At 43.2% G+C, this 26966-nt stretch overlaps 1 protein-coding gene across 9 annotated transcripts in view; it reads right to left on the reverse strand.

Moving 5' to 3' along the window:
• LOC140727515 (claudin-14-like) overlaps positions 1–26966 on the reverse strand; it is an 83840-nt gene that overhangs the window by 18009 nt on the left and 38865 nt on the right. For 6 of the 9 annotated variants that reach the window (XM_073044913.1, XM_073044909.1, XM_073044908.1 and 3 more), the window contains one exon: positions 26627–26809. The exons of 2 other annotated variants lie outside the window; for them this stretch is intronic. The gene's annotated coding sequence lies outside the window, so the exon portion shown is untranslated. Of the gene's footprint in view, positions 1–691; positions 724–26626; positions 26810–26966 lie in introns of those variants that run through there. One more of the 9 variants, XM_073044915.1, reaches the window with a different exon arrangement.

Here is a 26966-nt window from a genome sequence, read left to right on the forward strand (position 1 = left end):
AGCTTAGCTCTAGGTGGGGTCACCCATGACGGTAAGGTGAAGGGAGAGGTTCCAGACAAAGAGCGATCCAACCAAGACCTCAATGCTAGAGATGGAGGAAGATGATGACACAGCACAATGGCAGTCAATGTGGAGGGTCTCCAACTGTCTTGCACTCCATGCCATTAGATTCTGACCCCGATCTGTCAAGGGTAGTGTGGTGGCTCCCTATGCATCAGGCTCCCCATTTTAAATAAATTCATGCACGGGTGTTCTGTGTGTGAATCCATCCTAACCTCCTGGATCGGACTCTACAGGGACAGGGCCATAGCGCCAATAACAGAAAGCCATCGTGCTACTGCAGCTTTTTATCAATGATAGTGAATCAGAATCAGCTGTGATATCACTGGCATATGTTGCGAAATCTGTTGTTTTTGCGGCAGCAGTAGATTGCAATGCATAATAGTAAAAACTGTAAATGACACTAAATATATATATAGATTTTTTAAAAAGTCACGTTAAATAAGTAATGCAAAAAGAGAAAAAAAAAAGCATTGAGGTCGTGTCCATGGGTTCAATGTCCGTTCCAAAGTGTGATGGCAGAAGGGAAGAAGCTATTCCTGAATCGTTGAGTGGCTCCTGTACCTCCTCTCTGAGGTAGCAATGAGAAAATAGCATATCTGGGTGATGGGGGTCCTTAATGACAAATGTCCCCTTTGTCAGGCATTGCTCCTTGAAGATGTCCTGTATACGAAGGAGATTAATGCCCATGATGGAGGTGACTGAGTTCACAACCTTCTGCAGCTTTTCCCCATCCTGTGCAGATAGTACCACGTAAGCAACGCTTGTTGGTAATAACAACGTAGGCCTTACTTTCTTTCTTTACTATCATCTAAACCGTTCACTAAGATTAGATTCTAGTAATCCCTTCAACCAATTCATTACAATTCCACATTACTTAAAAAATAAAGACATTACTTAACTGCCAAATCCTATCAAGATCAGGAGATCTATATTAACTTACTTTAAAGAAGTTCGATCAGAAGTGTGTATTATCTGGAAAATTAATGCACTGACATAACCATCTGGGATTTTACAAACAGTGTGACTGCCCACTGAGTATGCAGAGGGATTACAAAATTATTATGAAAGTATTTTGATTTTATTTTGTTTAGAGATACAGTGTGGAATAGGCCCCTCAAACTGCAATCCTGATTTAAACATAACCTAGTCACGGGACAATTTACAATGACCAGTATGTCTTTGGACTGTGGGAGGAAACTGTGGGACCTGGAGAAAACCCCACACATTTTACAAGGAGGACGTACAGAGACTCCTTACAGAGGACACCAAGATTGAACTCCGAATTCAACACCCTGAGTGTAATAGATGTAAATAGAAAACTCCTCAGTCGTTTTATTTGCAAAAACCTACATTGGTGACCATGATTCACTAGAATTATTCCAGAGTTATTGAACATGTTGGCCACCGCAGTCGCTTTGGAACTGCTGGAGCTTTGGGAGCAACATGCCGTTGTTTGGTTTGTACAAGCCAAGGCCCAACTTGTGCTTTGAGAAATCTCCACTAATAACACCAAATATTTCTATGAGGTAGCATCGCTCAGCAGTCCATGGCTGCGAGAGTGGTGAGTCTATTAGAACACCCGCCTGAACGCGATAAACACCGATAGCTGAAAATTCACCTTCTACAGACTTTTGGACTGTCGGAGTCTGAGTGCATCAGTTGCTGTCTTTGCCCAGCCTCAGCGATGCTAAACCGTCAGAGCTAGTCGACTACGTTATCTCCATGTCGGAGATAATGGATCTCCTGGGAAATCATGATCCTTGTTTTATTTTTAAAGAACTCTTCCTTTAGGAAATGCCTGAGCAAGTTTGCATAGCCCTTTAAGGACTATAGGGAGCTTGCTAAAATGGCTGATAGTCGACAATTGGCCAGGCAGAGGTGCATAATTCCTTCTCTTTTCCCTGTCTCAATAAGCCCGGTCAGCAGGGGCCCCAACATAAGGACACCCATGGCTGAGAAACAGTCAAAACCACACTATGTTTTTACCATGCTTGCTTTGGTACTAATGCTAGGAAGTGCCAATTGCCTTGTAGCTTTGACAGTTCCAGCATAAGCGGAAAAGGCAGGAGATTGGGGATGAGGGGAAAATTGAATCGGCCATGATGTAATGGCGGAGGAGACCCAATGGGCCAAATGGCCTAATTCTGTTCCTGTACCTTATAGTCTTACGGTCTTATTTTTGTTTTCTTCTAGCGGGTCACCGTTTCACAGCATTCATTAATCACAAACCCCTCGTGCATATGATGGCTGAACTAGCGGACCGTTGGTCTGTACAGCAGCAGTGCCACCTGGCCAAAGTATCCAAATTTGCAACTGATATACAACTTATTAAGGGTATAAATAATGCCATGGTTGATTGCCCCAGACAGCCAGCCTTTGAGGCTGTTCATATAGGGGTTGACTGCTGGCATGGCAGACAACCAAGTTACTGACCCAGAGGTCCAGGCTTACCAAACAGCAGTCACAGGCCTGCGGTTGGCTGACATCAAGTTCAGGGAAGCTGGGGTTACTCCCCTATGTAATGTCTCAATTGGTAGCCCTCGCCCCCTAGTGCCTACAAAACTAGGGGTGAACTATTTTTGACTCCATACATGGCCTCTCGCATCCGGGACAGAAGGCCTCACAGAAACTGGTTGCACTAAAGTTTGTGTGGCAAACTTAGGAAGGGCACGCGCGATTGGAGGGCCTGCAGGCAAAAATTAACTGTCATATCCAGGTATCATTGGCACCTTACCAGGTCCCTGAGCGATGGTTTGACCATGTCCAAGTGGACCTAGTTAGTCCTCTTTCCCTCTCCCAAGGTTTCATGCTCCTCCTTAGCATGGTGTACCCTACCATCAGGTGGCCAGAGGTCATCCTCCTAGCAGCAGCAGCAATGGCTGCAGATGTGGCTCGGGTGTTCATCAGCACCTGGGTTGCTCAATTAACACCCCACTTGATATTTTCTCTGAGCACAGTCCCCAATTCATTTAAGACCTCTGGGCTGCGATGGCCCAGAACCTCGGCATTAGGCGATGTCAGAGCACAGAGTATCCAGTGCTAGTAGTTTCACCGCTCCTTGAAGGCTGCTCTGAGGGCTTCACTGACCGACGAGTGCGGGCATGATCCCATGTGACCTGCCGGGGCTCAAAACTGCTCCAAAAGAGGACCTGTAGTCACTTGTAACTGAGTTGGTATACGGGCAACCATTATGAGTGCCAGGTGATTTCATTCCTGACGCCATGACCGCCTGGTTGGCCCCTCGACAGCGTTCCACCCTCCTCAGCAAACTCAATTCCTTTGCTCCTATTCCTAGATCCCAACATGGCATACAGTACTCTCGGGATCCTGTTGACCTACATTCAGCCTCGTTTGTTTCTGCCTGACATGACGCCCACCAACATCCCCTTAGGCCCCCTTACGATGTCCCATTCCATGTTTTGAAATGGGGAGAAAAGAATTTTATAATAGATAAGAGGGGTAAACCCAAACATATTTTAGTAGATTGCCTTAAACCAGCCCGCCGAGATTTGGAGAATTCCGCTACCACGTCCCTGCCATCATGACATGACCATGAGGCTGTTAACACACCTCTGGACAAGCCAGAGACACCTGCTGTTCCTCCACCCATAGAACATAGGACTGGAGTTGGTCAGCTCGTTCGAGCTGTGTAGGGTAACGTAATTGGGAGGCATGTACATAATTCACAACCACAAATATTAGGCTGGGGTTTCACTTTAAGAGGCCGGTCTGAACAAGATGAGGTAATTACGGTATGTAAAGGATTGTTACCACACTTTGTGTTCAGTGTTGGGAGTATAATAAATGAGCCATTATGGCTTTTCTAAAATATAAAACAGTTCCGTTGTTTTGTTTGAAAAAACCTTCGAAGGGACCAATGAGCTTTTGGTTTGAGTCCAGCTAAAATACCGCGAGAAAGAAACAATTCAGGGCAGGGTCATAGAACTTGCTGTCTCCTTGCTGAAGAGAACATTGCTAGAAAGCAAAAATATACAGAGTTGGCCACCAGCTACAACACCTACCCCAAGAATTCTGCCTGGATATTTATTACCAATATTATTCATTATTTATTTATATTTATTACGATAAGGCGTGGGATAGGCCCTTCCAGCCCTTTGAGCCGTGCTGCCCAGCAACCCCTGATTTAATCCTAGCCTAATCAGAACGATTTACAATGACCAATTCACCTACCAATCCGTAAGTCTTTGGACTGCGGGAGAAACCGGAGCACCGGGAGGAAACCCAGACAGTCACGGGGAGAACATACAGCTCCTTACAGGCTGTGGCGGGAATTGAACCTGGGTCGCCTATACCGTAAACCTTTGAGCTAACCACTATGCTACCGTACCCCCTATCTGCCCTAGATCACCTCCTGTTCTATGTCAGCTCTCTATATTCATGAATTCCCCAAAATTTCTCTATCCATTATTTGAATACCTCCAGTGATCCAACCTCCACAGACCTCTGGAGAGAATATGGATTCTCAATCTTACACGCCTCAGTTTTAATTGAGTGCCTCCTAATCGTATAGCAATGTTCCTCATCCACCCACTAGTCTAGTGGAAGTATCTCATAGCATATAGCAGAGTGGCGTGGTAGCATAGCAGTTACTGCAATGCTTTACAGTACCTGCTCTAAGATCCGGATTCAATTCCTGCCGCTGTCTGTAAGGAGTCTGTACATTCCACTGGCAATGGAAACAATGCATTTAACAGTACGTTTTGATGTTTCAATATATGTGTTACAAATAAAGCTAATGTTTGTCTGAGTGAGACTATTCTGGACCACCTCCACTGCCAGTATAAACACGAAGACCAGAACTATGGACGGTATGTCAGGTATGACCTCACTAGTACACTGTGAACCTGCAACAATACTTCCTCATCTCTAAGTTTCAGCCCTCATGTAATAACAATCGATAAAACAACACTCCAGGTTAAAAACCCTTGTCTTATTGATGCTTCTACATAGGGGTGAGCTCCTATGTCAGTAACCGTTAGTCTGATGTACATGCATTAATTCCAGCTAATGGCAGAACTAGTTCCCTAACTTCCTTCAGTTTTAGCGATTGCTCTTTGTCAGTGCCCTGGCTTGTGTATCACATAGACAGGTTGGACGTAACATCCACAGTCAATTCTGACCACCAGAGGGGCTTCATCCTTATCAGTCTTGTGTGCTTATGATGCCATTGCACTTTCTCCTTGGCTGTTACACTATAATGCATTGCTAATGTTTTATCTTGTCCTACTCATGATCTGTTCTGTGTGAACAGAACGCAGGACAAGCTTTTCACTGTCCCTCGGCACACAGGACAAAAAAACCCCCAATACTAATTAATTGCAATATTACAAGAGTATGATTATGGAGAGATTCCTCTACAGGAGTGTAATGACATATACAGTATGTGTATACATCCATTTGGACATATATACAGGAAGAAGCTGGAAAATGGCCAGCAAGATTGCTGAGCCTCTGGCAATGATCTTTGCATCATCAATGGGGATGGGAGAGGTTCCAGAGGATTGGAGGGTTGTGGATGTTGTTCCCTTATCCAAGAAAGGGAGTAGAGATAGCCTAGGAAATTATAGACCAGTTGGTCTTACTTCAATGGTTGGTAAGTTGATGGAGAAGATCCTGAGAGGCAGGATTTATGAACATTTGGAGAGGCATAATATGATTAGGAATTTGTCAAGGGCAGGTTGTGCCTTACGAGCCTGATTGAAGTTTTTGAGGATGTGACTAAACACATTGATGAAGGTAGAGCAGCAGATGTAGTGTATATGGATTTCAGCAAGGCATTTGATAAGGTACCCCAAGCAAGGCTTATTGAGAAAGTAAGGAGGCATGGGATCCAAGGGGACATTGCTTTGTGGATCCAGCATTGACTTGCCCACAGAAGGCAAAGAGTGGTTGTAGGCGGGTCATATTCTGCATGGAGGCCGGTGACCAGTGGTGTGCCTCAGGGATCTATTCTGGGACCCCTTCTCTTTGTGGTTTTTATAAATGACTTGGATGTGGAACTGGAGGAATGGGTTAGTAAATTTGCTGATGACACAAAGGTTGGAGGTGTTGTGGATAGTGTGGAGGGCTGTCAGAGGTTACAACGGGACATTGATAGGATGCAAAACTGGGCTGAAAAGTGGCAGATGGAGTTCAATCCAGATAAGTGTGAGGTGGTTCATTTTGGTAGGTCAAATATGATGACAGAATATAGTTTTAATGTTAAGACTCTTGGCAGTGTGGAGGATCAGAGGGATCTTGGGGTCCAAGTCCATAGGACACTCAAAGCTGCTGCGCAGGTTGACTCTGTGGTTAAGAAGGCATACGGTTCATTGGCCTTCCTCAATCGTGGAATTGAGTTTAGGAGCCAAGAGGTAATGTTGCAGCTATATAGGACCCTGGTCAGACCCCACTTGGAGTACTGTGCTCAGTTCTGGTTGCCTCACTACAGGAAGGATGTGGAAACCATAGAAATGGTGCAGAGGAGATTTACAAGGATGTTGCCTGGATTAGGGAGCATGCCTTATGAGAATAGGTTGAGTAAACTCGGCCTTTTCTCCTTGGAGCGATGGAGGATGAAGGTGAACTGACAGAGGTGTATAAGATGTTGAGAGGCATTGATCGTGTGGATAGTCGGAGGCTTTTTCCCAGGGCTGGAATGGCTAGCATGAGAAGACACAGTTTTAAGGTGCTTGGAAGTAGGTACAGAGATGTCAGGGGTGTTTTTTACACAGAGGGTGGTGAAAATGTAGAATGGGCTGCCGGCGACAGTGGTGGAGGCAGAAACGATAGGGTTTTTTAAAAGACTCCTAATAGGTACATGGAGCTTGTAAAAATAGAGGGCCATGGGTAACCCTAGGTAATTTCTCAGGTAAGGACATGTTCGGCACAGCTTTGTGGGCTGAAGGGCCTGTATTGTGCTGTAGGTTTTCAATGTTTCTAATATCATGAAGTTTCCTGCCACCCTGATTATGGATTGTTTATCCCAGTCCCATCAGGGAAAAGACCATGCAGAATCCACACCAGGACCACCAGGCTCAAAGACAGTTAATTTCCCCAGCTGTCAGGCTGATCAATATCTCCAGCCTGTAACCCACTGCTCCATCACCACATTACCTAGTGTCACTTTTTATATATATATATACACACACAATCAGCCTATGTATTTAACAGTTACTTGTAGATTGTGTTTTATAGGATTGCTTTCATATTTATTTTGTGTCTTTTATTGTACTCTTTATACTTATTATGTGTTTTTTCGCGGCATCAGATATAGTACAACAATCATTTTGTTCTCCTTTACACATGTATACTGAAGGACGACAATAAACAATGTTTAATCTTGAACCATAATGTCCCAGAGTACAAACAGGCTCTTCAGGCCACTTATTCGGTGCAGAACAGTTATTCTGCCTCGCCTGGACCACTGCCCTCCATACCCCTCCCATCCATGTACCTGTCCAAACCGGCATCCACTTCCGCTGCCAGCTCGTTCCACACTCTCACCACCCTCTGCGTGAAGAAGTTACCCCTCAAATTCCCCTTAAACACTTCATCTTTTACCCTCAACGTATGCCAGTAAAAACAGAACCCAATCATTACCTGGGACTGGCCTGTATAATCTGTACCGTCCTCCCTACCTGCCTGCAGACTTTGTTTGATGGACAAACACACCAGGGAATTTTGTGCAATGCACTCAGCTCCAGTCTTCCCGCATTCACTTTGAATTTTGAGATTGGGCATTGGGATAAAAAAAATAATATGCCTATTTATTTCTGACACAGATTGTAACTTTAAAAAAAATGAGCATCGAGCTACTTAAGACCTTTGCGCCAGGACAACACTGGACAGGTATGAAGGGAGAGAAACACTAATTTCTTCAATCCCTCTAAGATGAAGATGAGCCGGATCCGTCTGAAGAAAATGTGAAGGATTCTGCGCGCACGCAGAGCACTCGCCGGCAGTCGGTGCGGATCGGGCAGTCAGACCGACGCCTCCCTACCCTTCCCTTGTTGATACGGAGCGGCGCCTCGTTAATATAATCAGAAGCCACGGCCAGGCAGGCTGATCTTCAAAGCTGCCTGTATTTGATTCCGCGTTCCCGGAGCACACAACTGCATCCATCCGACACGTGCTTTCCTTCATTTGAAATCAATAAAGCAGGAAGATGGGCGGCAGTGCGTCCACTGCCGCTAACCTCATGCTCTCCGTCATAATGCGTGACCTGAACGTGTGTAAATAATTTATTTGCATCAATTTTTTTTAAGATCACAATTCATTAAGCACACACACACACACACACACACACAGTGCCGGAGCAACTCAGGCATATGGAGAGAAAGAAAGTCCCGATGAAGGATCTCGGCCCGAAATGTCGACTCTTCATTCCTCTCACAGACTGATCTGCTGACTTCCTCCAGTACTTTGTACGCGTTACTGTATTGTACTCTGGATTTCCGGCATTCGCACAATATCGTGCTTATAGTAAACAACTTAGTCGCGATAGCTCTAGTAAATAGACTCCACTAGTAAGTAGATAGACATCAACACTGATCGTCTGCATCCACAAGTTTAAATGAAAAAATCTTTGGAATGAAACAAAAATAACACACACACACACACAACCACAGCGAAAGTTTCTTTCCCAACCCCCACATTTCCATTTGATGTCGGCGATATGTTCGCAAGTGACTGAGGAAGGAGTGGGGAAATGGACATTCTTGGCAACTGGTTTCAGCTTTCGGGGTGCGCGGCGAGCAGCAATCTTGCCGCATACCAATATCATCAGTGTTCAATTAAAGCCACTCTGTGCTCGCTGGGCCCAAAGTGGTTGCAGGCATGCTCGGGTGTAAAATGCTGTAATAAAACTTCATAGAGTTCTGATTGAGGGCTTGCTAACATGAACCATAAGCTGATAGACTGAGAACTCGGTCCCTGGTGAATTTCTGTCTTGCAGTCAGAGAAGCGTGCAGACGTGTCCCTAGTTTCGCTCGATAGATTTGGACCCTCTAATTGCCAGAGCTGCGAACTTGGGTAACCTTGTGACTGGAGCTGTCGCTTCGTGTTAGTGTGATTTGAAACACCGTCAGCAAGTTAAGCCATACAATTACTAGTTCACCTTACGTTTAGGCAAAATAGTTCCAATCACTGGGCAATGGTTATCTAGCTAATCCCACTCCTTTATCGGGTCAGTTTTTGCACCCACGGTATCAGTCACAATAGCTCCCTCCTCATAAACCAACTAGAGCATTTTATGTGTTTAGACTCAACTTGGAAGAAGATAAAGAAAATTGTGATATTTCAGTCCCTGTGTTTGTCTCATCATTTTAGTCATGGAAAGGCAGTGCTATTGTCCATTGAGCAACTAACTTACTGCTGGTTACATCGCTGGCGTTTAGGACAGTAATGAAGGTCCTCCATCTCTGGCAGTGTTCACAACTTCCTTCATTGTGTCAGTAGCTTCTTCTCGGCTTTCACTATCCCTTCTCGTCTGAAGATATTGGGTGATAACGAAATGGCTGAGGCATTGAACGACTATTTTGTATCAGTCTTCACAGTGGAGGACACGTCTAATATTCCAAAGAAGGATAATATGGATGAAATGGGAAGTGAGGACCTTGATAAAATCACTGTCACTAAAGAGATAGTGATGAGCAAACTAGAGGGCCTAAAGGTAGATAAGTCCCCTGGTCCTGATGGGATGCATCCCAGGGTGCGGAAGGAATTAGCAGAAGTTATAGTAGATGTGCCGGTAATCATTTATCAAAACTCTCTAGTCTCTGGGCAGGTCCTGGCAGATTGGAAGACAGCAAATGTCACGCCACTTAATGTCTGTAGTCGGGAAAATGCTTGAAGCTATCATTAAGGAAGAAATAATGAAACATTTAGAAAGGAGTGGTTCAATTAGACAGATGCAGCATGGATTCAGAAAGGACAGGTCCTATCTGACAAACTTACTAGAGTTCTTTGAGGATATAATGAGTGCAATGGACAGAGGGGCGCGTGAACAAGTGGTTAAGGCATTGTTCTAGTGATCTGAAGGTCGCACGTTTGAGCCTCAGCTAAGGCAGCGTGTTGTGTCCTTGAGCAATGCACTGAACCACACATTGTTTTGCAACGTCACCGGTGCCAAGCTGTATCGGCCATTGCACTTCCCTTGGACCACATTGGTGGTGTGGAGAGGGGAGACTTGCAGCATGGGCCGGAGAACTGCCAGTCTCACATACAACCTTGTCTAGGCCTGCGCCCTGGAAACTTTCCAAAGCACAAATCCATGGTCTCTCGAAACTAACGGATGCCTATAGGATAGAGGGGAACAGGTGAATGTCATATACTTAGATTTCCAGAAGGTTCTAGGTTCCCACAAGAGACTTATAAATAAGATACAGATGCATGGAGTCGGAGGAAGTATATTGGCATGGATAGTGGATAGTGGCAGAGAGCTGGTATAAATGGGTGTTTTTCTGGTTGGCAGTCGGTGGTGAGTGGGGTGTCGCAGTGGTCGGTGCTGGGCCCGCAGCTGTTTACCATTTACGTTGATGATTTGGAAGAGGGGACTGAGTGTAGCATAGCAAAATTTGCTGATGACACTAAACTGAGTGGAAAAGCAAATTGTACAGAGGATGTGGAGAGTCTGCAGAGGAATATAGATAGGTTAAGTGAGTGGGCCAAGGTCTGGCAGATGGAATACAACGTTGGTAAATGTGAGATCCTCCACTTTGGAAGGAATAGAAGAGCAGATTATTATTTAAATGGTGAAAGATTGCAGCATGCTGTTGTGCAGAGGCACTTGGGAGTGCTTGTTTATGAATCGCAAAAAGTTGGCTTGCAGGTACAACAGGTTATTAAGAAGGCAAATGGAATGTTGGCCTTCATTGCTAGAGGGATTGAATTCAAGAGCAGGGAGGTCATGCTGCAACTATACAGGGTACTGGTGAGGCCGCACCCGGAGTACTGTGTGCAGTTCTGGTCTCCTTACTTGAGGAAGGATATACTGGCTTTGGACACAGTGCAGAGGAGGTTCACCAGGTTGATTCCAGAGATGAAGGGGTTAACCTATGAGGAGAGATTGAGTCGCCTGGGACTGTACTCACTGGAATTCAGAAGAATGAGAGGGGATCTTATAGAAACACACAAAAGTTTGAAAGGAATAGATAAGATGGAAGTAGAAAAGTTGTTTCCATTGGTAGCTGAGACTAGAACTAGGGGACATTGCCTCAAGATTCAGGGGAGAAGATTTAGGATGGAGATGAGGAGAAACTGTTTTTCCCAGAGAGTGGTGAATCTGTCGAATTCTCTGCCCAGGGAAGCAGTTGAGGCTTCTTCAATAAATATATTTAAGAAACAGTTAGATAAGTTTTTACATAGTAAAGGAATTAAGGGTTATGGGGAAAAGGTAGGTAGATGCAGCTGAGTTATGGACAGATCAGCCATGATCTCACTGAACGGTGGACAGGCTCTATAAGCCGGATGGCCTACTCCTGTTCCTATTTCTTATGTTCAGTCACACAAGTCCCTGGTGGAGACTCAGAAATACCATTGCACTCAGCTGTAAAAGGATTCTTCATTCCTATTTCCATGACAATTTTGAGTTATCAGTCAGGGTTGTTAGTCCTGAGTTGAACCCCCTAACCTGGAGGACCAGTGGACCACTCTTAGCCTGGCTTCTACACTTTGACCTGTTTGGCATGAGTGACCCAGCCAGGAGCCAAAACATAATGCCCTGACTCCAGCCAGCATAGTTCTCTGGGTCATGAGACACACAAGCCTCCAAATCCAATGACAAGGTTGTGGTCCTCTTGGAAGTAATTGAGCCAATCTTCTATCTATGCTAGTATCTTTCCTGTAATACCAGGGGTGCTTATCTAGTTAAGCAGCCTCATGTACGGCACCTTGTCAAAGGCTTTCTGAACATCCAAATCCTTTGTCTAGCCTGCTTATTATTTCCTCAAATAATTCCAACAGATGTGTCAGGCAAGATTTTCCCCTAAGGAAACCATACTGACTTTAGCCCATTTTATCATGTGTCTCAAAATACTCTGATACCTCATCCTTAATAATGGACTCCAACATTTTCCCAACCACTGAAGTCAGACTAACTATCCTATAATTTCCTTTCTTCTGCCTCCTTCCCTTCTTAAAGAGTGGAGTGACATTTGCAATTTTCCAGACTTCTGGAACCACTCCAAAGGCTAGTGATTCTTGTAAGATCATTACTAATGCCTCCAGAGTATTTTCAGCTACCTCTTTCAGAACACTGGGGTGTACACCACCTGGTTCAGGTGATTTATCTACCTTCATACCTTTCAGCTTCCCAAGCACCTTCTCCTTGGTAATATCACATTAACACTTACTTCTGTCCCTGGCACTCTTGAATCTCTAGCATACTGCTAGTGTCTTTCACAGAGAAGACTAATGAAAAATACTTAGTGAATTTGTCTACCATTTCTTTGTCCCCCATTACCACTGGCTCCAGCGGTCCAATATTGATTCTCGCCTCTCTTTCACTCCTTATATATGCGGAAAAAAATTGGTATTCTCTTTTATATTGTTGGCTAGCTTACCTTCACATTTCATCCTTTCTCTCCTTACGGCTTTTTAGTTGTCTTCTGTTGTTTTTAAAAGTTTCCTAATCCTCTAATTTCCCAAAGGTTTTTGCTATATTATAGTCATCGAGAAGTACAGCACAGAAACAGGCCCTTTGGCCCATCTAATCCATACCAAAACCATTATCCCTACTATCCATGTACCTATCAAAACTTCTCTTAAACAGTGAAATTGAGCTCCCATGGACCACTTGTGCTGACAGCTCCTTCCACACTCTCACAACCTTCCGACTGATGAAGTTTCCCCTCAAGTTCCCCTGAAACTTCTCACCTTTCATGAAGAAGAAGTCATGACTTCTGGTTGTAGTCCCACCCAACCACTTTGGAAAACGCCTGCTGGCATTTACCCTAACTATAACCCTTCATAATTTTGTCTTTCTCTATCAAATCTCTTCTCAATCTTCTGTGTTCTAAAGAATACAGTCTTAGCCTATTCAATCTTTCCTTATAACTCAGGTCCTCCAGACCTGGCAACATCCTTGTAAATTTTCTCTGTACTCTTTCATACTTGTTTACATCTTTCTTGTAGGTAGGTGACCAAAACTACACAAAATACTCTAAATTATGCCTCACTAATGTTGTGTACAACCCCAACAGAACATCCCATCTTCTGTACTCAATACATTGATTTATGAAGTTCAATGTACGAAAAGCTTTCTTTATGACCCTATCTATCTGTGACACCACTTTCAATGAAATGTGTACCTGTATTCCCTGATCCCTTTATTCCACCACACTTATTAGTGCTGTACCATTCACTGTGTAAGACCTACCCTGGTTGGTCCTACTGAAGTGCAAAATCTCACACTTGTCTGCATTAAAATCCACCTGCCATTTTTCAGCCCGTTTATCCAGCTGATGTTGATCCCTCTGCAAGCCATTTAAGCCTTCCTCACTGTCCACTACATTTCCAAGCTTGGTGTCATCCACAAATGTGCTGATCCAGTTAACCACAAACAACCAAGGACTCAGCACTGATCTCTGCGGCACACCACTAGTCTCAGGCCTACAGTCAGAGCGGCAACCCTCTACCACTCTCTGGCTTCTCCCACAAAGCCAATGTCTAATTTAATTTACTACCTCACCCTGACTGCTGAGTGACTGAGCCATCTTAACCAGCTTCCTATGCCTGGACTTTGTCAAATGCCTTACGAATGCCCATGTAGACAACATCCTCTGCCTTGCCTTCATCCACTTTCCTGGTAACTTCCTCAAAAAACAATTAAATTGGTTATATGCCCTCTCTTTTCCTTTTATGCTATCTTTGAATTCCCTTGTTAGCCATGGTTGCCTCATTCTCTCTTTAGAATACTTATTCATTTTTGGGATATATCTATTCTGCTTCTTCTGAATTGCACCAGAAACCGCAGCCATTGCTGTTCTTCCATCATCCTTGCGAGTGTGCCTTTCCATTCAAGTTTAGCCAGCTCCTCTCTCAAGTCTCTGCAACTTCCTTTATTCCACTATAAAATGGATACATCTGACTTTATTTTCTCCCTATAAAACTGCAGGGTGAATCTATCATATTTTGATCACTGTCTCCCTAGGGCTCCTTTACCTTAAGCTCTCTAATCATATCTGGTTTATTACACAACACCCCTCTGCCTATCTGCCTGTCCTCTCGATACAATGTGTATCCTCGGATGTTAAGTACTCAACTGTGATCTTCTTTCAGCCACGACTCAGTGATGCCCACAACATCGTACCTACCAATCTAGCTGTGCTACAAGATCGTCTACCTTATTCTGTATACTGCGTGCATTCAAATACACAGTAACACCTTCAAAGCTGTATTCATCATCCTTCTCAATTTTCCTCAATGTTATACTTTAACTGATCCCACTGTGTGTAATTTTACCTTATCACCTGCCCGTCCTTCCTCACCCAGCACAGCAACACCCTCTCCAGTAGCAGAAGAACCCCAAGTTGTAGTCCTTTGCCCACCAAACTTCAGTGTGTCTCTCAACACATCCTCCTGCAGCCTGTAATATCCCAGTCATCCAGCATTCTTCTACAGACATCTCGAAATACTGACAGACCGAAGGGCGACTTTCACTGAGTTGACGATCTGCCGGCAACATTTGATGTCATGTCAATAAATCTAATTTTTTAAAAAAGAAATGATCTAGTGCTCTCCCAGCACATATGGCAACTAAACTCTTCCCAGGCTTCCAGTTAGGTACAGGTATCGATTATAACCAATGTTTCGATGACAAACTCTGCCATCTTCATTGGGGATAATACCTGGGCATGTCTAGTCTGGTGGTATTTACACTCCTGTAGTTCGTCCCTCCTGATTGGTTAGTCCTCATCCAATCAGGTTTCCACTCTCCCACCTTGTTTACAATCAAATTCCAGGTCTTACGTAGAGTGATATCTTTGTCTTTGTTAAAATTCTTTTCCTCTATTATTTCAATGGCTTCCTTTACCAGGCGGTCCCAAAAGCCATTGGTGCAGCACAGTAGTTTTGTGCTGTTGAGGTCAATCCAATGGCCATTGTGAATGCTGTGTGCTGCTGCCTCCAATTTCTCCATGTAACCCAAACAAATACACCTCCTGTGCTCCTTGTTGTGGATTTACACTGAGCATCCCACCTGGCCGATATACACTGCTCTGCATTCACAGCGAATCCTGTAAACACCAGCTTCCTTATGGATCTGTGGATGGCATTAAGCTGGTATTTCTTCAGGATCCTGGTGATCCAAAAACCGTGGAAATATAGGGAAGACAGGTGGTAGTGAAAGGCTTCTCCTTGTTGTTAGGTTTCCTGGTTTTTCTGTCGGCCTATTAAGGGCCTGATTGAATTCCTTCACCTTGTAGCTGTTATGTAGGAATGTCATGTGTAATTGTCTTATTTCCTTGGGGAGGCTCTCAGAGTCTGAAATAGTTGTCACATGGTTAACCAAATTAGAAAGAACCGCTCCCTGTTGGGAGGCATGATGGTGGCTGTTATTATTGAGCTATAAGTCCGTGAGAGTGGGTTTCTGATTAACACCATGTCTGAGACTACTGCCCAGTTTCTGGCATATTAGAATGTCCAAGAATGGGAGGCAACCATTTTTCTCCACCTCCATCATAAGTTGAATGTTTGGACATATGCTGTTCAAATGGTCGTGGAACTGTTGGAGTGCCTGGAGTCCATGAGGCCAGACTGTGAAGGAGTCATCGACGTATCTGAAGAAGTATTTGGGCTGTAAGGATGATGAACTCAGAACCCTCTCCTCAAAGCCCTCCAAGTAGAAATTAGCAAAAACTGGTGACAATGGTGATCCAATGGCCACTCTGTCCATTTGTTCATAGTAGTTCCGCTTATAGAGGAAGTAAAGGTAAAGGTGTGTAAAGGTCAATGTAAAGGTGTGTTCAAAAAGGTCAATGGTATCCTTAACAAACCATGACCACAGAAGGACGAAGCTGTCCTTAATGGGAACTCTTGTGAACAGGGACAACGCATTGAATCCGACCATTATGTTCTCTGGGTTCAGCTAACAGGGTTATCATTTTAACCAAGTTGGTCAAATTTGTGATGTCATGCTCACAGCCCCCAACGAAGGGAAACAGCATGGTCATTAAATGCTTTGTAAATCGCACTGATGATAGATGTCGGGGGGGGGGGGGGGGAACACACCCTCCTTATGTGTCTTAGAGAGCCAGTAAGGTCTTGGTGGTACCAAAGCCTGAGGCAGAAGTGTCTTGCACATGTCTGGCAGCCTGGATTTCTTCAGTAAAATGGAGGTCTTCCTAACAATTGAATCCACGAGATCCTGCTGTAGAGCTCTGCAGACGAGATCATCCAGAATCCGTTGGACTTTCCCGTAGTATTCCTCCAAGGACATCAGGACAGTTTCATTTCCTTTGTCCACTGGTAAAATCATAATGGCTGGGTTTCGCCGTAGTGCCTGAAAGGCCATTCGCTCTCCTTTTGCAATGTTTGGTTTTGGCACGAGGGCTCTTTTGAGGGACATGCAGACCTCTATCATTACCTACTCCATGGTATCCAGTGGTAGTTTTCAGACTGCTTGCTCTACTCCACCAATGTAGTCCCGAAAAGGTATAGCTCTGGGGACCAGAGCAAAACTTAGCCCCTTGGCGAGGACTAATCTAGTCACCTCGTCAATGCTTTGCCCAGTCTGATTGATGACAATCCTTTCTGGATTATTTAAAAAAAAATTTAAATAAAGTTTATTCATAAGATTGAATTTTTTGACGAGGTGATAAGGGTGATTGATGAAGGTAGAGCTGTGGATGTTGTCTACATGGATTCTAGTAAATCATTTGATAATGCCTTCATTCAGAAGATTAAGATGCATGGGTTCCATGGCGAACTGGCATTTGGATTCAGAACTGGCTTGCCCGTAGAAGACAGTGGGTGGTGATCAAAGGGATGTATTCTAGCTGGAGGTCTGTTAATTGTTGTGTTCCACAGGGATCTGTACTGGGACCTCTGTTGTTTGTAATGTACATAAATGACCTGGATTTATGTTGGTGGGTGGGTTAGTAAGTTTGCAGAGGATATGAAGATTGGTGGTGTTGTGGATAGTGTAGGTGACTGGCAAAGAGTACAATGGGAAATAGATCAGTTGTAGATATGTGCAGAGGAATGGCAGATGAGTTTTATCTGGCCAAGTGTGAAGTGTTGCACCTTGGTAGGTCAAATGTAAAGACCCTTAACAGTGTTGATGAGCAGAGGAAAACTCTGGTCCAAGTTCATAGCTCCCTGAAAGAGGCTACAAAGGTTGATAGGGTGGTTAAGAAGGTATATGGCGTACTTACATATTAGTCGAGGCATCGAGTTCAAAAGTCAGGAAGTTATGTTGCAGCTTTATAAAACTCTAGTTAGGCCACATCTGAAATATGACATACAGTTACGGACACCCCATTATAAGAAGGATGTCGAGGCTTTGGAGAAGGAGCAGAAGAGTTTTACCTGGATGCTGCCTGGATTAGAGGTCAAGTGCTATAATGAGAGTTTGGACTAACTTAAAAACAGGAGAAACTCTGCAAACGCTGGAAATCCGAGTAACACACACAAAATGCTGGAGCAATTCAGGCAGCATCTATGGAAAAAAGTACAGTCAACGTTTCAGGCCGAGACCCTTTGGCAGGACTGGAGAAAAAATGCTGAAGAGTAGATTTAAAAGTTGGGGAGTGGAGAGAGAAACACAAGGTGATAGGTGAAACCTGAAGGGGGAGGGATGAAGTAAAGAGCTGGGAAGTTGATTGGTGGAAGTCCTTTGGACTAACTTGGGGTGTTTTCTCTGGACTGGCAGAGACTGAGGGGAAATCTGATAGAGGTTTATAAGATTATGAGAAGCATAGATAGGGTAAACAGAAAGTATCTTTTTCCCCAGGGTTGAAATGTCTAATACCAGAGGGCATGCATTTAAAATGAGAGGGCCAATTTAAAGGAGATGTGAGAGCCAAGTTTTTTACTCAAAGAGTGGTGGGTGTGTGGAATGTGTTGCCTGGTGTGGTGGTCGAGGCCAATACATTAATGGACTTTCAGATAGGAACACGAATGTGAGGGAAATGGAGGGATATGGTCATTGTGAAGGCAGAAGGAATCAGTTTAGTTGACCATTTGATTACTAATTTATTTGGTTCAGCACGGCATTGTGGGGGGAAGGACCTGTTCCTGCGCTGTGTTCCTGTTCTATGTTCTACAGTATATCCATAATAAATAAATACTTCCAAGTATAAATTGTGCAATGCATTTTCATACCTTATATTCATAGTCAATGCTTTCAGTACTGTTCTAATACGTTCCGACACATCACACTACTCATTGGCCCCTTGGAGTGGTACACTGGTACAATAATTGAGGGGTTTCCTCACCCAACCTGATCCCTTCCTCTCCAGTAGCCGAAGACCCTGACACTCTGGTCCTTGCCTACAGAGTCCAATCACACAACCAGTGCAGAAGACATGAAGCTGGCCTTTATTTCACACTCAGAGCTAATGTGGATGCAGGGGGTGCAATCCTTCCTTTAGCTCCTAAGATTAGGGGCTGCTTTCTCATTGCAACTTCCCAATGTTATGGGAACATTTTTTATTCAGTAGGTCTCTTAAACCTCACCTTCCCCACATGAGAAGGTACACCAAGGTAGGATTTGGGCCATAGTGTGATTGTACAACGAATTGGCTAGCTAGTTGAGCAGTAAATTTAAATGGGAACCATTGACGGATGTTTCAGTTAATCTTTTGGTGCTTTGAACCCCATTAACCAATTAATTGCAGGAACGATAATACAACAAAAAAGCATAAGAACATAAGAGCAGGAGTAGACCATCTGGCCCACCAAGCCTGCTCTGCCATTCAATAAGATCATGGCTGATCTGGCCATGGACTCATCTCCACCTATCCGTCTTTTCCCCATAACCCTTAATTCCCCTAATATGTAAAAATCTGTCCAACCTTGATTACCAAAAAGGTTTATGAGCATGATTCCATGAATGAAGAGGTTAACATAAGAAGAGCATTTGATGACTCTGGGACTGTAGTCACTGGAGTTTAGAAGAATGAGGGAAGATCTCATTGAAATCTATTGAATATTGAAGCAGTTTCAGTGACAGGTTGCTATCGATGCAATGCTCCTCAGACAGGATGAAGAGGTCAATACTCCCCAATGCCATTAGGCTTTACAATTCAACTGCCAGGACTTAAGAACTTTTTAAAAGCTATTATTAATGCTTTTTTGAGATAGTGATTTAGATGCATATCATATTTTTTTACTGAGTTAAGTATTGTATGTAATTAGTTTTGCTACAACAAGTGTATGGGACATTGGAAAAAAAGTTGAATTTCCCCATGGGGATGAATAAAGTATCTATCTATCTATCTATCTATTGAAAGGCCCAGATAGAGTGAATGTGGAGAGAATATTTTGTATAGTGGGGGGAGTTTTTTTGAGTGAATATGCTTCTTTGCTCAACATTTTTAATTACATTACTTGCTATTTTGAATGTTTTTGACCTTGGTCCCAGAGGAATGCACCAATTAGCTGAAGTTTCATTGAAATAGTTAAAAAAGTATTTAAAATTATGTATTTAAATAAAATATGGAACTAGGAGGATTATACTGTTTAGTATGTGGCTAAGGTATTGGTGTAAGAGGAAAGGCATACGATTTCTTGATCATTGGGCTTATTTCCAGGGAAGGTGGGACCCATATAGAAGCGATGGTTTGCACCTGAACTAGAGGGGGACTAATATCCCAGTGGGAAAGTTTGTTACTGCTGCGCGGTGGGGTTTAAACTAGAGTTGCAGGGGGATGGGAGCCAGAATGCCAGAACAGTTAGTGGAGAGGCTGTGGAGGCAGATGTTGGTAAGACCTCAGACAAAGTCAGGAATCAAAAGTTTGAGCATGGTGCGACTAGTGTCCTGAACTGCCTATATTTCAATGCAAGAAGTATCGTAGGAAAGGCGGATAACAGTGTTGAAGATGAGGTACCTGGTTTACAAATGGAGGCAATGTGTAGTGAGGAGAGGCTGTTGATAGGGCAAATTTGTAGGCAACATGATGAGTTGCAACCTAAAAGGCGGACAAAATCGAAAAGGGTGAATACAGGACTGAAGGTGTTGTATCTGAATGTGCACAGTATACAGAAAAAGTAGGTGAACTTGCAGCATAGTTACAGATGGTCAGGTATGATGTTGTAGGCATCACGGAATCATAGCTGAAAGAAGATTATAGCTGGGAGCTTAATGTCCAAGGATATATATATTGTATCAAAAGGACAGACAAGAAGGCAGAGAGGGTGGCCTTGCTCTGTTGGTAAAAAATGAAATCAAATCATTAAAAAGGAGTGACATAGGTTTGGAAGGTGCTGAGTCATTGTGGATAGACCTAAGGAAATGCAAAGGTAAAAAGACCCTGATGGGAGTTGTATACAGACCCCCAAACAATAGTAAGGATGTGGCCTACAAATTACAATGGGAGACAGAAAATGCAAGCCAAAAAGGCAATGTTACAAAAGGCATGAGGGACTTCAATACGCAGGTAGATTGGGAAAATCAGGTTGGTGCTGGATTCCAAGATGGGGATTTTCTAGAGTGCCACAAGATGGCTTTTTAGTTGAGACCCCAAGGGGATCAGCTATTCTGGATTGTGTGTTGTGCAAAGAGCCAGAATTGATTAGAGAGCTTAAGGTAAAAGAACCCTCAGGGGAAAGTGATCATAATATGATTAAATTCACCCTGAAATTTGAGAAGGAGAAGCTAAAGTCAGATGTACCAGTGGAGTAAAGGGAATTACAAAGTCATGAGAGAGGAGTTGGCCAAAATCGATTGGAGAAGAATACTGGCAGGGATGATAGCTGGAGTTTCTGTAAGCAATTTGGAAGGCACAGGTTATATACATCCCAAAGAGGAAGGAGTATTCTAAAGGAAAGATGACACAACCGTGTCTAACAAGAGAAGTCAAAGCCAACATAAAAGCCAAAGAGAGAGCAAAAATTAGTGGGAAGTTAGAGGATTGGGAAGCTTTTAAAAACCAACAGAAGGTAACTAAAAAGTCATTAAGAAGGTAAAGATGGAACACAAAAGTAAGCTAGACAATAACACTAAAGAAGATACCAAAAGTTTCTTCAGATACATAAAGTGTAAAAGAAAGACAAGAGTAGATATCGGACTGCTGGAAAACAATGCTAGAGAGGCAGTAGTGGGGGACAAGGAAATGGCAGATGAACTGAGTAAGTACTTTGCATCAGTCTCCATTGTGGAAGACACTAACAGTATAGTGTAAGTTCCAAGTGTCAGGGGGTATGAAGTGCATGAAGTTACCATAACTAGAGAGAAGGTTCTTGGAAAACTGGAAGGTCTGAATGTGAATAAGTCACCTAGACCAGATGGTGCACACTCCAGAGTTCTGAAAGAGATGGCTGAAAAGACCATGGAGGCAATAGTACTGATCTTTCAAGGATCATGAGATTCCGGAACAGTTCCGGAAGACTGGAAAATTGAAAATGTCACTTCACTCTTCAAGAAGACAGAGAGGCAGTAAAAAGGAAACTATAGGCCAGTTAGTCTGACCTCAGTGGCTGGGAAGAGGTTGGAGTCAATTATTTAGGAAGAAATCTTGGGGTACATAATAAAATAAGCCATAGTAAGCATGGTTTCCCCAAGGGAAAATCGCATCTGACTTATCTGTTGGAATTCTTTGAAAAAGTAACAAGCGGGATAGACAAAGGAGAATCAGTTGATGTTGTGTACTTGGATTTTCAGAAGGCTTTTGACAAGGTGCCCCAAATGGGGCTGCTTAACAAGCTATGGGTCCATGGTATTACAAGAAATACTCTAGCACTGATAAAGCAGCAGCTGATTGACAGCAGGCAAAAAGTGGGAATAAAGGGAACCTTCTCTGGTTGGCTGCCAGAGACTAGTGATGTTCTCTAGGGGTTTGGGTTGGGACCGATCCTTTTTACGTTATATGTCAATGATTTGGATGATGGAATTGATGGCATTGTTGCAAAGTTTGCAGACAATATGAAGATAGGTGGAGGGGCAGGTAGTTTGGAGGAAGTAGCAAGGCTATAGAAGGACTTAAACAGATTAGGTGAATGGGTAAAGAAGGTAGATGGAATAATGTGTCAGGTAGTGTATGGTCATGCACTTTGGTAGAAGAAATGAAAGGGTTGACTATTTTCTAAATGGAGAGAAAATACAAAAAACTGAGGTGCAAAGGGACTTGGGAGTCCTTTTGCAGGATTCCCTACAGGTTCATTTGCAGGTTGAGTCTGTGGTGAGGAAGGCAAATGCAATGTTAGCATTCATTTCGAGAGGACTGGAACATAAAAGCAAAGATGTATTGTTGAAACTTTATAAAGCACTGGTGAGGCCTCACTTGGATTATTGGGAGCAGGCTTGGTCCCCTTATCTTAGAAGGGCTGTGCTGAAACTGGAGAGGGTTCAAAGGAGTTTTGCAAATGATTCCAGGATTGAATGGCTTGTCATATGAAGAGTATTTGATGGCTCTGGACCTGTATTCACTGAAATTCAGAAGAATGACAGGGTGACCTCTCGAATGGTGAAAGGCCTTGACAGAGTGAATGGAGAGGATTCTTCCTATAGTGGGAGAGTCTAAGACCAGAGGACACAGCCTCAGAATAGAGGGGCGTCCTTTTAGGACAGAGATGAGGAGAATTTATTTAGCCAGAGAGTGGTGAATCTGTGGAATTCTTTGCCACAGGCAGCTGTGGAGGCCAAGTCTGTATGTATACTTAAGGCAGAGGTTGATAGATTCTTGATTGAAAGGATACAGGGAGAAAACAAAAGGTTAGGGCTGAGAGGAGAATTGTATCAGCCATGATGAAATGGCAGAACAGACTCGATGGGCCAAATGGATCTTCAACTTCCTCACAGACAGGACCCAGTCTGTAAAAATAGGGTACAAGCTCTCCTCTTCAATCACTCTGAGCACCAGTGCCCCACAAGGCTGTGTACTCAGCCCCCTGCTGTACTCACTGTACACCCATGATTCTGTAGCCAAGTTTCCATCAAACACAATATATAAGTTTGCTGATGACACCACAATTGTAGGCCATATCTTGGGTAATGATGAGTCTGAGTACAGAGAGGAAATTAAGAACCTCGTGGCATGGTGCGAAGACAATAACCTATCCCTCAAGGTCAGCAAGACGAACGAATTGGTTGTTCACTTCAGAAGGAGTAGCGGACTGCACAACCCCATCTACATCAGTGGTGCACAGGTGGAACAGGTCAAAAGCTTTAAGTTCCTCGGGTGAATATCACAAATGACCTGACTTGGTCTAACCAAGCAGAGTCCACTGCTCTAGTATAAATTGTTTGGTGACAATAAAAGTAAAGTAAAGTAAATGGCCTAATTCTGCTCCTATATCTTATGGTCTTATGGTTTTATGGTTAAACAGGCAATACACACAAAATGCTGGAGACACTCAGCAGGTCAGGCAGCTTCTGTGGGAATGAAAAGATAGTCTACGTTACCAGCTGACACCTTTCTTCAGGGCACCATTTTATTTCAGTGAACATTGCAACAGATCCATGGGCTTTACAAGTTTTTATATTTAAAAAATAAAGATGGGCTTGTTTCTGGTAACAGCACTTAGCTGACCACTGCCATGTAAGTGAATATTTTCAACAGCTGATGGCAGAAGTCGGTTTGGTTCTCTGAGCAGTTATTGCACAATGCAGCAAAACTGAACCATGTGTCTGATGCAGAGAAGCTGTATAATGCACATGGAAGAAATGTATATGATCTTATATGATCTTAATGCATATGATCATGCATAAGAAATGCATGTCGTCCAGGTGTATGATGGATAAATCCATTTGTAATTCGAGGCAGTTAACAGAAGTAGGCTTTATCTGGAGATTTGTGGCTCGCTTCAGGATTTGATAAAGACAACAGTGACAGAGACAAGGATGCCCATCACCTTACCAGTGCTTTGCTTGGTGATTGCTCTCAAACCCAGCTGCCTCGTGGCTGATGCTCACACATTCGGCCTAAAACCACACTTAAGACATGGAAATTGCAACACAGGAACAGGTCCACTGGTTCATAATGTCTGTGAATCATTGAGGGGCCAGCTGTGGATAGAGTGAGCAGCTTCATGTTCCTGGATTTAAACATCTCAGAGAAACTATCGTGACCCAACATGCTGATGCAATCACAAAGAAGGCATACTTCATTAGGAGTTCAAGGAAATTTTGTATGCCACCAAGGACAAGCAAGTTTGTCCAGACGTACTGTGGAGAGCAGTCTGATTGGTCTCATCACTGTCTGGTATGGGAGTTCCAGTGCACGTGATCGGGAAAAGCCACAGAGGATTGTGAACTCAGCCAGCTCTATCATGGGTATTACACCCCATTCCATCAAGGACATCTTCGGAAATCAATGCCTGAGGAAGGTGGCATCCATTGTTAAGAATGCTCACCACTGGGAACAAGGTACAGCAGCCTGAGGACACACATTCAACATTTTCTTCCCCCGCTATAGATTTCTGAATGGTCCATGAACCCATGAATATGACCTCACTACTTTGCTCTCTCTTTCCACTATTTACTTAATTTTTATATAATTTAATTGTAGCTATAGTAAATTCATATGTATTGCCCTGTACTACTTCTGAGAAACAACATATTTCATGACATAAGTCAGTAATAACAAAACGTGATTCTGATTCCGCAGACCGTAATGCCAAGTTAGACAAATCCTACCTGCCTGCATATGGTCGATATTCCAATTCCCTGCCTCTTCAGATGCCTGTCTAAATGCCTCTTAAATGTTGCTGTCACTTCTCCTCCAAACTCTGACATAGCGTTTGATACTTCCTAAGCACTTGTTTGCCTCTAACTAGCAATGTTTCATCACTTGACACCCAATTCTGCACTTACCTGATGCTGGACTCTCCGACCTCCAAACCCTATTGTCCAATGCAACACCTTCACTACATCCTTTTGTCTACATCATTGATCTTGAGGTTGAAGGGCTTGAGACTGTCAGGTTTCAAGGAATGAACATTACCAATAGCCTGGCCTGGTCCTATCATGTAGACACCATGGTCAAGAAAGCTATCCAACACCTCTACTTCCTCAGGAGACAAAAGGAAACTTGGCATGTACACGTTGACCCTCACAAATTTTTATTGATGCACAATACAATCTGGATGCCCAAAGGCTTGGAATTGTTCTGCATGCAACTGCAGGAAACTGCGGAGAGTAGCGGATACAGCCCAGCACATCATGTGCAGCAGCCTCCTCTCCAGGGACTCTATCTGTACTTCTCACAGTCTCAGTCGAGTAGCCAGCACAGTCAAAGACCCCACTCACACTGAACATTCTCTCTTCCCCCCGGGTTTTACTCCGATAATTATCAAAATATTTTATTTTATTTAGAGATACAGTGCAGAATCTGGCTGATTTTGTTCAGTTCATACACTGGATGAATTCCTTCTTTGATAACTATTTGGAACTAATACAGCATTTTATAGCACTGTAAAAGTATTGATAGTGTTCTAATTTGTTCTGTATTTCATTTAAATATATAAATTGTTACTTAGTTGGAGTTCTTTTATACCTTTTTTAACTATTTCCATGAAATCGGCTAATCGGGGCAGCTGCTTAATGAGGCCAAAATGTACCGGTTGTGGTGTCCCAATTAACCGGAATCCACTGATCTTGAAAACATATATTACTAGGTTCAAAGACATCTCCTATCCCGCTGTAATGTGACTATTGAATGAACTTCTTGTACAATAAGGTAAATTTGTGACTTCACAATTTACTTTGTGGTAGCTCTTGCACCGTATTGTCTGTCTGCTCTGCTCTCTCTGTAACTGTAACACTGTATTCTGCAGTATTGTTTGTCCCTTGTACTACCACAATGTACTTATGTTGTGAAATTATCTGTATGGCTGGCATGCAAAGCAATGCTTTTCACTGTATCTCAGTACATATGACAATAATAAACCAATACCAAATTATTATTTTCAAAAAGATTATGGCATTATGAGTTAAATAGAATACAAAGCAGAAATGTTAAAATATTATGTTTAAGCATGACAATGGAGTTAAAAGCTCCCTTGAATAAGATTTAATATCAGCTTTACCTGTCACATGCACATCAAAGCACATAATGAAAATCATTGTTTGCATTTATGATCAACACCGTCTGAGGATCTGTTGTGAATGGCCTGCAGGAGTCACCACGTGCCCAGTGACAACATAACATGCCCACAACTCACTCACCTTAATTTGCACGCATTTGGAATGCGGGAAGAAACTGGAGCACCCAGAGGAAATGTATGTGGTCACAGGGAGAACGTACAAAGTACTTAAAAAGAGCAGCAAGGTTTGAAATTCGATCGGTGATTGCTGGTGCTGTGAAGTGTTACGCTGACCATCACGCTACCATGCTACCCTCACTTCCTGATGTACACAACCTCGCTTGCCAACGTATAAGAATTCCAGCTGATTCCCACTCACCTTCAGAGAGCTGATACTAAAGTGCTGACTTTCTTACACTTTCACGGATGAACAAGGCAGGTGGTTTCAGTTCCAGGTAGCAACAGACACCAGATGTAGAAAGCAAAAATCAAAGAAATCACAGTTGGAGAATCTTCATTTGCTTTAGTTTTGGAATCAAAGTCGACATGGAAAATGAGGACCCTGGAGATTACAAACAATTACACAGTAGTGGAACAAATAACTAATTACCAAGCTAGCAACTCTGTGGTCAAGTCATCATGGAATTTTATTCTGATTTCTGGTCACAGCTCAGTCATCTTGAAGGAATTAAATTCTTTTAAAATTATTTATTTGCTTT

The sequence above is a fragment of the Hemitrygon akajei genome, chromosome 5 (assembly GCF_048418815.1).
Source record: "Hemitrygon akajei chromosome 5, sHemAka1.3, whole genome shotgun sequence".
NCBI classification, from domain to species: domain Eukaryota; kingdom Metazoa; phylum Chordata; class Chondrichthyes; order Myliobatiformes; family Dasyatidae; genus Hemitrygon; species Hemitrygon akajei.